The 10,280-nt window shown below is 38.0% G+C and overlaps 1 protein-coding gene across 3 annotated transcripts in view; it reads right to left on the minus strand.

Moving 5' to 3' along the window:
- Positions 1–3,066, minus strand: part of LOC108149571 (diacylglycerol kinase 1) — a 58,463-nt gene extending 55,397 nt beyond the window's left edge. For 2 of the 3 annotated variants that reach the window (XM_041707560.1, XM_041707557.1), the window contains exon 1: positions 2,620–3,066. The gene's annotated coding sequence lies outside the window, so the exon portion shown is untranslated. Of the gene's footprint in view, positions 1–2,609 lie in introns of all 3 variants that reach the window. The other variant, XM_041707559.1, reaches the window with a different exon arrangement.
- Positions 3,067–10,280: the final 7,214 nt, after the last annotated feature.

Below are 10,280 nucleotides of genomic sequence, written 5' to 3' on the forward strand. Positions count from 1 at the left end.
GGGCAGGCGACTTTAATGTGTACGCCACGCCCCAGGGCAAAATGCTTGCCTCACTGATTTGCGTGCTGCAAACACAACAAAAAAGACTGGGTGTAGGCACTCGGATTTTTGGGATACTTCGGTGCTGTGTCACATTTGTGTTCCGAGCTTTGTGCTATTTTTGCCAATTTGTTTGCTTTGCTGGCTGCGCGACGCTGCGGCTTATCACATAATTTGAATAAAGTAGCTGCAATCTTGTGTCAGTTTATCGCAAATTAGACCGACAACGGACGGGTCCAGATAAAAACATCAGCTAAATAGCAGTAGCAGCAGCAGCAGCAACGCGACAAATTGTCTATGGCCAGAGAAGTCTTCAGACTTAGTTAAATGTTGTGAAAGACAACCGACAGTCCTAACCGTGGAAGCCCCAACATTAAAAGTGATCCAGCATACGCCCTGGTGTCTGATGCACTTTTAGCCCCCCGATTTGTTTACTTTGTGCTGCAAAATCAAATTATGCACATGGGCGTCAGGTGAGGCGGAAAGAAGGGGAGCGAAAGATGAATGGGCAAAAATAATTGAATCAGAAGCAAATTGCAGGACATGTCGCCCGCCAGCATGCTGGCAACCGTCTGCTCCTCTTTCCCATGTCGCGGATGGTACCCGATGTTTCTGCCCTTTCCCGGACGTTGAGCAAATTGCCTGACACTTTTAATTATGGAAATTGACTAACGCTCTAATGGGTCACGAGAAAATATATATACGAAATGTGATGGAAACGCGGGGCATAAGTTAAGAAGTCACCGTTTCGTCAAATTTCCCCCTGACGTCCATTTGAATGTAAAGGCATTAACAGCTCTGTCATTGGCAATAAACACAGCTAATATTGCCCATTAAATAAAATATATCGAATCTGTTTTGATTGAAATAAAACGAGTTTCGACTCGGCATGAAGCAATCATTAATCTACCGAGAACGGTCATATGCCTGGACTATGCCAAAAATACGCAACCTAAATTTCCACGAACTGCGAAAAGCGCGTTTAATTGGAAAGTCGTTTTTATTTCTAGCAGTGAAAAGCTAATGAAAAGGGAAATCAAATCGAATTTTCCGCGTCACGCGAATTATGGCCTCAGCCCGATAATGGTGGTCTGCAGAGAGAGAAATTCAAACAATGTGTTCTACCGATTTGAATGCCATATATTTTTTTAGCTTGGGACTTTTTGGAATAAATTTAATAGCCCCGACGAGTTTTTATACCCTATAATAATTTCAGTCAGAAGTTTGCAACGCATTTAAGGAGACGTTTCCGACCCTATAAAGTATATATATTCTTGATCAGCATCACTAGCAGTGGCGATCTAGCCATGTCCGTCTGTCCGTCTATCCGTTCGTCTGTCCGTCCGTCTGTCCGCCCGTTTCTACGCAAACTAGTCTCTCAGTTTTAAAGCTATCTGCATGAAACTTTCCCAAAAGATGTCTTTCTATTGCTGGTAGTATATAAGTCGGAACGAGCCGGATCGGACGACTATAGCATATAGCTCCCATCAATCGGAAAAATAAATTAAAAAAAATTATAACTGCTGTTTTTTAATTTATTTTTAGTTTTTCGAGATATAGTAATGGTTAAATATTTCACAATTACGGTTTGAATTTCATCAAAATCGGACGACTATAACATAAAGCTTCCATAGAAACAAGAAAAATAAAAATAAAAAAAACGTAACTTTTTTATTTTGTAATATTTTTTAAGAATTCTTTTTGATTTATTAATAATTAGAAAGTACAGAATTACGGTTTTAATGTTATTGAAATCGGAAAACGATATCATATAGCTGCCATAGAAACTATCGAATAATTGAGCTGCAAATCATCATAGCTTCAATGTTTTTAAACATAAAAGCAAGTAAATAATAATTTTAATGTTTTCAAGAATATTTAATTTTTGCAATAGCTGCAAGGGTATATGAACTTCGGCTTGCCTAAGTTTGCTTCCTTTCTTGTTTTAAAAATCAATTAAATGACCTCTAAAAATTGCTTTCCCACGTTTTTATGTTTTTTAGAACTTTAAGCCCTTAACTTGATTATAGCAAAAGTCATGTTGACATTTGGAAAAGAAGGTGTAGCAATTTATGGACGATTTGTCTCCTTTTTCGCTGTGCACGAAATTTGGCTTCTGCAAAGGAATCCCTCTGGCTTCTGTGAGCTTAGCGGAAATATGTAGAAAAACATTTGCCTGTCAACGGGTCATAATCGAACAAGGGTATATGCATAAATGTATGTACATTTGGTCGGGGAATACAAGCACATTTGGTAATTGCACCTCGGCATGCTTAACATGATGCACTGGCACCGGGAAATATTAAGTGTGCCGCGGGCGAAGCGATGCTGGCCATTATTTATTTACATTTTTCGCTCTCGGTTCTTTATGTCATCATTCGCCTGGCTTTCCATCGGCATTTTCGTCGAGTGTTTACTTTTCCCCGCTACTGGCTGCTCTTTTCACTGATGGAATGAATTTTCCGACCATCCCGAAAGGTGTCTGAAAATTTACATATTCCGGGCCAGAAAGTTGGTCGCACTCTGCACCCTGCCGTTGGTTAATTTGGGGGCACCACGCGCACACACACCTTGGCTCACCTTTTCCCGCTGCTTGTTGGGCTTTTCCTGTCTTTCTTGGCGGAGCTTAAATTAATACTGCAGCCCAAGACCTGGGAAATGCGGCTTCTTTTGCTGTAGTGGCACTTTTCACTAGCATATTTTGCTGCGCAGTTGGACGCGTGTAATTGTAAATTATTTACGCTTGCTTGCGGCACTTGGCAAATGTTTAACAGTTGCTGTTTACAGTCACTTTGATGTCATTTACCAGGTACTTTCTGCGATTTCTTGATATCTCTGCGTACACGCAATGTTTTAACAGCTATTTTGGTTTCTTTTTATGGTATGTTATGATTTTGTTTTATTTTTTTTTTGTTTATTTTTTACTGTTTACTACAAAAATATATGGTGTTTTTAGGGTTTTCTTATGAAATCAAGAGCGCCTCCTTATTTTTGGGGAGCTTTTTCCGCTCGATGCGATCGCCGGCACGTCCACTTACGAAGTGAGGGCTGCGGCCGCTGTCACTTGCTTTTATAGTGGCCTCCCACGCTCTCTCTCTCTCTCTCTCTCTCTCTGTCTTTCGCTCTCTTTGACTTTCTCTCAGTTTTCTCCCTGTTATCAGTGGCGTCACTCTTTTCCCGGCTCTTCAACAGCTGGGCGGCTCTCTTGGCTGATTTTAAAAGGGCCATGTGATGCATTTTCTAATCAGCGGCTGCTTAATCTTGTGACGTCACTGAAAGCCACTTTCCCAATTGCACTAAGTACACACAGTACATAATGGCCAGTGTTTTTGTGACTTGTGGCCATAAATTAGCAAATAAATGTTGTGCTTGGCCAGATTTCAACTGGCTATTTGCTGCTCTTCGTGTTTATTTACACTTTTCGCTCCTTCGCCGCTTTTTGCTCTCCCTCTGTTGTTCTTTTGCTTTGTTATTGTTGTGCCTTTGCATCTGAGCTCTCTGTTGATTTATCTGAAAATATGTTATCTCAGAATGGCGCATAACTTAAACTCCCGCCGGGTTTTCCGTGACCTCTTATCCGCCTGGGAATTTAATATAAATAAATGCTTACAAGAAAAGTTTTTTCGGAAAATACGTCCATGTACCTTTTCAGGTCCACTCGATAAGCAGCTGGTAGAGTTTAGACAAAGTTTCGCCATTTTCAAATTACAAAACTTTGTTCTTGGCTATTTTTAATTATGTTAGAGTTCGGCTGAGTTCTGGGAGTACGTGTTTCTGCATATTTGGCTGGAAAAAAAATAATTATGAAAGTAATTAAAATGATCAAAAATACTTTAATAATTTGCAACTTTTTATTTATACTAATCTTAATTTAATTGAGTCTTACAATATATTACCAAGACATGCAAATTTGAAAATTTTAAAAAATGTGTGAAAAGTTTTTACAACATGCTCCGAAAACAGATAAAACCTAGTTTTGTGTCCAAAATGTAAATAAGTAAGTTAGTAGTTAACAAAGTTACCAAACAGTTTAAACCAAACTGTTGAGCAATAGGCAATATGAAGTAAATTGTTTCTTTTTCGATATATTTAAAAGCTGTCTATTTAAATTCAAGACAAATTTAGTATTAATAACAATGCCATTATTGAATATATATTTTTTTATAACACAATGATCTCTGAATATAATATTACATTACATGAAAAAACAAAAATTGTTAAAAAAATCAATTATTTTCTGATTGGCCTTGTAATATGAACCATATGAAGCATAGATTAAGCCGGAATCTGCTACGAGGATTGCTTATGTACTGCCGAAAAAGTAATTCGCGTCCATTGCCTGTACTCCGGATCTACGCATAAAAATTCGCGTCAATTTTCCCTCGCTTTACAGCAGATTGCCACTTTTGGCCACCATCTCCCGTCTGGTTTTTCTGTAGGGAGTTCAGAATTACGCACACACACACACACAAACACTCACACACTCGCAATCAGTGAGATGGGCATGCAAAAGCATTGCCATTTTATCGTTGCCTACTTTCAGGCAGCCACCATCAAGCTGTGCCAAAAATTGGAAATCCGCATCTACCGCCGCCTCAGCCGCCTCAGCCGCCTCCCCTTTTATTTTTAGCAGAAGCATAATTTTTTATTGATTGGATTTCAGTAAAAATCACTTCCGGCGATAAATTTGTTATGCAAGCAGCGATTCCGTTCGGTTATGTCCTGGCCTTCGGTTCTTCTTTGACTTCACAAAAACAGAGAAAAACTTTTCATGCTGGCGATGGAATATTTTCCAGTCCGTCTGACATTTTACAGGAATTCAGTGTGTTTTGATTTATTTTACTTCTGCGTCAATGTCAATCGTATCTGCAGACTTCAAGGGAAATATCCCTGCCTTGTTTAACTCGGAACTTGTTTGTTTGGCTTTCGTTATGCTCCTGCACTAATGGCCAATGGGGGTTGGCAAATGGGAATGGAAATGGCAAATGGCTACCAGTATTGACAAAGAAAATTTGCACACTGTTTGCCTTACATTACATGTGAGCGACCGAGACGGGGACGGGAAAGGGAACGGGGGCGGGGAAGGGGAAAAAGCCTTTGGGCCAAATCAAATACAAACATATTCCCCACAAATTACTACAAAATGTTATCAAAAAGCCAGCACTGCTGGCTGGTAATTTAATATTTCAATTCCTAGCGCTATGGGTTCATTGATCCCGATGATGTCCTGGCAACCAGTAAAGGGTCTTTGAGCATAAACATTAAGCATCGGGCGGCGTAAAATCGGAGCAAATGAACAACTAAAGACACGTCCATAACAACAGCTGCTGACCCACACACAAAGGCAGTCCGAGGACAATGGGTTGTCCTTAAGAGAACCGTGACGTCACATGTACATTGCAAAGAGATAAAGAGAGACTAACTCAAGGTATTTGATGGCGCATGCGCAAACCAAGGACTCTTCGGACTTCCGGCTAGCGCAGCGACCATATGACATCATTGAAAACAAACCCCGAGCTTCGGTAATGAAATTATGCGTTTTTTGCCATTTTTGTCACCGCCTTGGGCCGTGTATGTGCCAGTGTGTGAGTGCGGTGTCCGTGTGAATAGTTTTGGCTTCTGCTGTGGCGCCTATGGGAGCGCTGACGTCACTGATGCCACCGCTGCCGCTGCCTGTGCACTCGAATGTAAAATTGGCAAATAAATAGGATTTGATATTTAACGTCTCGCAGCAAGGAAGCCATGCGCCGAGGATGGTGACATAAGACCGAATCCAAGCAGCCAAACAAAATTCCTTGGCCAGCAGCAGTGCTGCCCTTCTTTTGGGGGACGAATCTGGCTAATGCGTTATTAACAATGAAGAGAAGAAAACATTATTAATAAACAATTTTTAGCTTAAACGGTTAAACGAAATTATCCCAAACCGTTTTAATATTTTTTATATAAAACAATTGTAAATGAATTATAGTAGAACATTGTATATTTTTCAATTATATATTTATTTAAAAAAAAAAAAAATAATAAACCACTTTATACCAATGTGTTACAGAATACAATTTTGTAAGTTTTTGTAAGTTTATGAGCATTACTAGGAAAATTTATCAAGCCATGTCCGTCCTTCCGTCCTTCTGTCCGTCGGTCTGCTGGTTTGTTCATTAATACGGAAAAAAGGCTCTCATTTACACAACTTTTCCAAAAGTTTTCTTTCTATTGAAGGTAGAATATAAGTCAAGGCAAGCCGGATCAACGACAATACCATATGAAAAATCGGGAAAGTAAATGAAAACAATTTAAGCTTCGATGTGTTTTAGTTTACACCAATAAACTTCGAGATATAATAATGGTGTACTAAATATATATGAATTATGGACTTTAATTTATTAAAATCGGACCTTGCTGTCATAAGTCGGTAAGTCCTTATAGATTTATTGTTTTAAAACTTATACGGATAAAAATTATATTATAGTCCTTGTAAAGAATTTTTTATTTTTATAGTAGCTGCAAAGGTATACAATACTAAATAATTGTTAATTATTACCATTTCAATTTAAAACGGTTTCCAGCAGTATTTATTAATATATGTGAAATAGCCGAAAAATAGCTAAATATCCAACACTCTCCAGGTGACCGCTGACCGTTTGGTGGGTAAAGGTCACTAACAGAAGGCAATGCCATTTTGCTGACCTAATTGAATCATGAGCACGTGCAACATTTCCCGGCTTATGCGACTTTTCAATCATTTCCCAGCCCTTAGATATAATGGAAGCAAATTTCGCCCAATCGCACTCGAGTGCTTCGTTTGTTATTGTTTTATACGCTTTAACTTCCACTTTTATGAAGGGCTCGCTCCAAAGGATGCTGCAGCCACTGCGATACCACTTCTTTTAAAACCCCCCTGAGTCCTAAATTCAGTGACGTCAATGAGTGGCTAAATAACGTTGTGGTGGCGGTTGCCTTTTTTATGAACACGCGTGAGTGCGGTAAAGCGGCGAGACGTTGCCCCATTAATTCGAAGCATACTTTAGGGCGCTCTTTAAAACTGCCACTTGGCAGTTGGGTGATTGTGGTTTATGAGAATACAACTAACTAATGGCAGCAAGGCTTTAGCATCTATAAAAATTAAAAAAAAGAATATAGTAATATACTTTATAAAGCTGAAAACGCTTGCTTTTCTCTGTTACACAATTTTCAACTACTACAATATACAATATATTCAAAACTTTCGCAAAGGTTACTATTTAAATCAAAAAACTTGATGCAACTGAACTTATTGATAAACATTAATTTATTTGCTTGGTTATTTGGTTTGTTTGACTTTCTTTAAAGTATCTTTTGAAAAAAAAATTCGTTTGAATTGATTATCGCACAGAGTTTTTTAAAAATTGGATTAATTTTACTTATGCAAAACTAAGGTATTTTTGGAAATATAATTTAATTTCCTTTTTTTGTTCTGTTTTATGTATGTATATAAAAATCAGCATAAATTGTAACAAAAAGTTTTTATGTGGATAAGGTCAGACTATATTGTGATAACTTGTTTCAAAGTTGTGTGTTCGTAATCAACAACCATAAAGAAGGGTTGGTAAAACTTCGGTAGTGAGCACTATCGATAGTTTCAGCTATCGGTGGTGTTCACTATCGTTAGTATCGAAAATTGTTCAGCCTCAGAAAAAAAAACGAAATATTTATAAAAACAAGAAAGAAAGCAAACTTCGGCAAGCTGAAGTTCATATACCCTTGCAGCTATTGCAAGAATTAAATATTTTTTAAAACATTAAAATTATGATTTACTTGCGTATATGTCTAAAAACATTGAAGCTAAGATGATTTGCAGCTCAATTATAAGATACTTTTTATATATATTATTATTATTTCTATGGGAGCTATATGATATAGTCGTCCGATTTAGATTAATTTTAAACCGTAACTCTGAAATATTTAACCATTACTATGTATATGTCGAAGAACTAAAAAAAAAATTGAAAAACAGCAAAGTTATAATTTTTTTTTGTAATTTTTTCCCGATTGTTCCTATGGGAGCTATATGATATAGTCGTCCGATTTTGATGAAATTTAAAACGTAATTCTAAAATATTTAACCATTACTATATGTTCAAGAAATAGAAGACAAAAAAAAAACAACAAAGTTATAATTTTTTTTGTATTTTTTTGCGATTGTTCCTATAGGAGCTATATGATATATGATGAAATTTAAACCCTAAATCTGAAATATTTAACCATTACTATACGTCGAAGAACTAAAAAAAAAATTAAAAAACAACAAAGTTATAATTTTTTTTATTTATTTTTTCGATTGTTCCTATGGGAGCTATATGCTATAGTCGTCCGATCCGACTTATATACCTACCTGCAATAGAAAGACAACTTTTGGGAAAGTTTCATGCAGATAGCTTTAAAACTGAGAGACTAGTTTGCGTAGAAACGGACGGACAGACTGACAGATGGACAGAAGGACAGAAGGACAGACGGACATGGCTAGATCGACTCGCCTAGTGATGCTGATGACTTTATAGGGTCGGAGATGACTTCTTCACTGCGTTGCAAACTTCTGACTGAAATTATAATACCCTCTGCAAGGGTATAACAAGTCCAGTTCAATAACATTTACATCATCTTTAAAAATGGAATTGCCATTGCAGGCAGACTACGTTTTTTTGTAACTTCTTAGCCTATTTTGAATATTCTAGAAAGTATTCGGAAATGCAGTGCGACCTGAATGTTGAAAATTAAAGCAAGCTCCTAGCTCCGCAAATACTCAAAATGTTCTTCAGATATACCAGAATTCAATTCTATTTTTATAGAGCGATGATGAGCCCAAACCATCGATGCTTTCTAAATTGTTCGATCATCGATAGTATCGATAGCACTATCGATTGTTTTACCAACCCTACTAGGAAGGCCTTATATTTTGAGATCTTCCGACCCTTGTCAAACGTGTAAAGACTCCGTTTTGGGAAAAATATAATAATTTTTTTTTTGTCAATTATTTATTGTACATGCCAATCAAGAATGGTTATTGTTTTCGTTTAGCTTAGGAGTGTTCAAAGATCCCAAATATTCGTGTTTTAAATGCAGGGCAGGTAAAAACTTGTCAGTATTCTTGTGTCAATAGTCCACAGGTCCGCTGGGTGCCGTCTGCGGAGACGTCGTCGACCCAATGGTGTAGCAAGACGTCTAGCCAGACGGTTCGGTTGTTTCCGTAACCGTTGGAACTTCGAGATGATAATAGTGGGAGTTCACCCCCAGTATCCTCGTGAGCGCCTTTGATATGCACGTTTCTACCCTTTTAAGAGATGAATCGCAGGCTGTGCCCCAGCAGGTTTTTCCCCAATTTAACATCGGAAGGACGATGGTCTGAAGAGTCGCAGCGTAGTCTGGTCGAAGAAACCAGTCCATTCTGTCCACTTTTGATCACGCTGAGCCACACACGCGATCAATGTGTCCTTTCCAACAAAGGCGACGGTCCAATGTTACATTAAGGTAGGTCACCTTGTCTTCATGCTTAAGCCTTTTCCCATCAAGGTGGAGGCTACGAGAACGGCCAGAACGTTCACTGCAATGTTCCACCGAGAAGCCTAACACTCGAATTTGTTTAAGAATGTGTGGACACGCCGGGAGGCAGACAATGGGGTACTACCAACTGCAAGAAATGCAGTGTCATCTGCATTGGTGGCCAGCAGGGTACCGCAGGCAACTGGGTTTGGAAGATCTGACGTATAAACTGAATTCAGGACCGGCCCAAGGACGCTTCCCTGCGGAACCCCAGCACGAGTTGGGCGTAGTCCAGAACGATGTCCACGGATGTCGACAGCAAACTCCCTTTTATATAAAAATGACACGATTAGCTTCCATAATCTCTCAGACAAAAGTGGCATTAGTTTGTAAAAGAGACATTCGTGCCAAACCCTGTCAATGGCCTGTCGAACATCAAGAAAAGGGAAAATCAACGTCAAAGTGTGTTTAAATACTTGTTAAAAATAATTGTGTTATCACTGTTGTGTTGTCCAATTATTCATTGCGTTGTATATCTATGTCAGCTCTAGCCGAAAACTAACAAAACTACAATTTAATCTGTAAGGTTTGTTTGCTATGGTATGTTATGAGGGGAACAATTTGGAACAATACTTTAAACATTGATAATAATGCAATTAATATTAGATTTTAATTTATAATTATTAAATATTATAATTATTAAATTTATTTCCTTTAAATATAGGCAC

Source organism: Drosophila elegans, unplaced genomic scaffold (genome assembly GCF_018152505.1).
Source record: "Drosophila elegans isolate 14027-0461.03 unplaced genomic scaffold, ASM1815250v1 contig_133, whole genome shotgun sequence".
NCBI lineage: Eukaryota > Metazoa > Arthropoda > Insecta > Diptera > Drosophilidae > Drosophila > Drosophila elegans.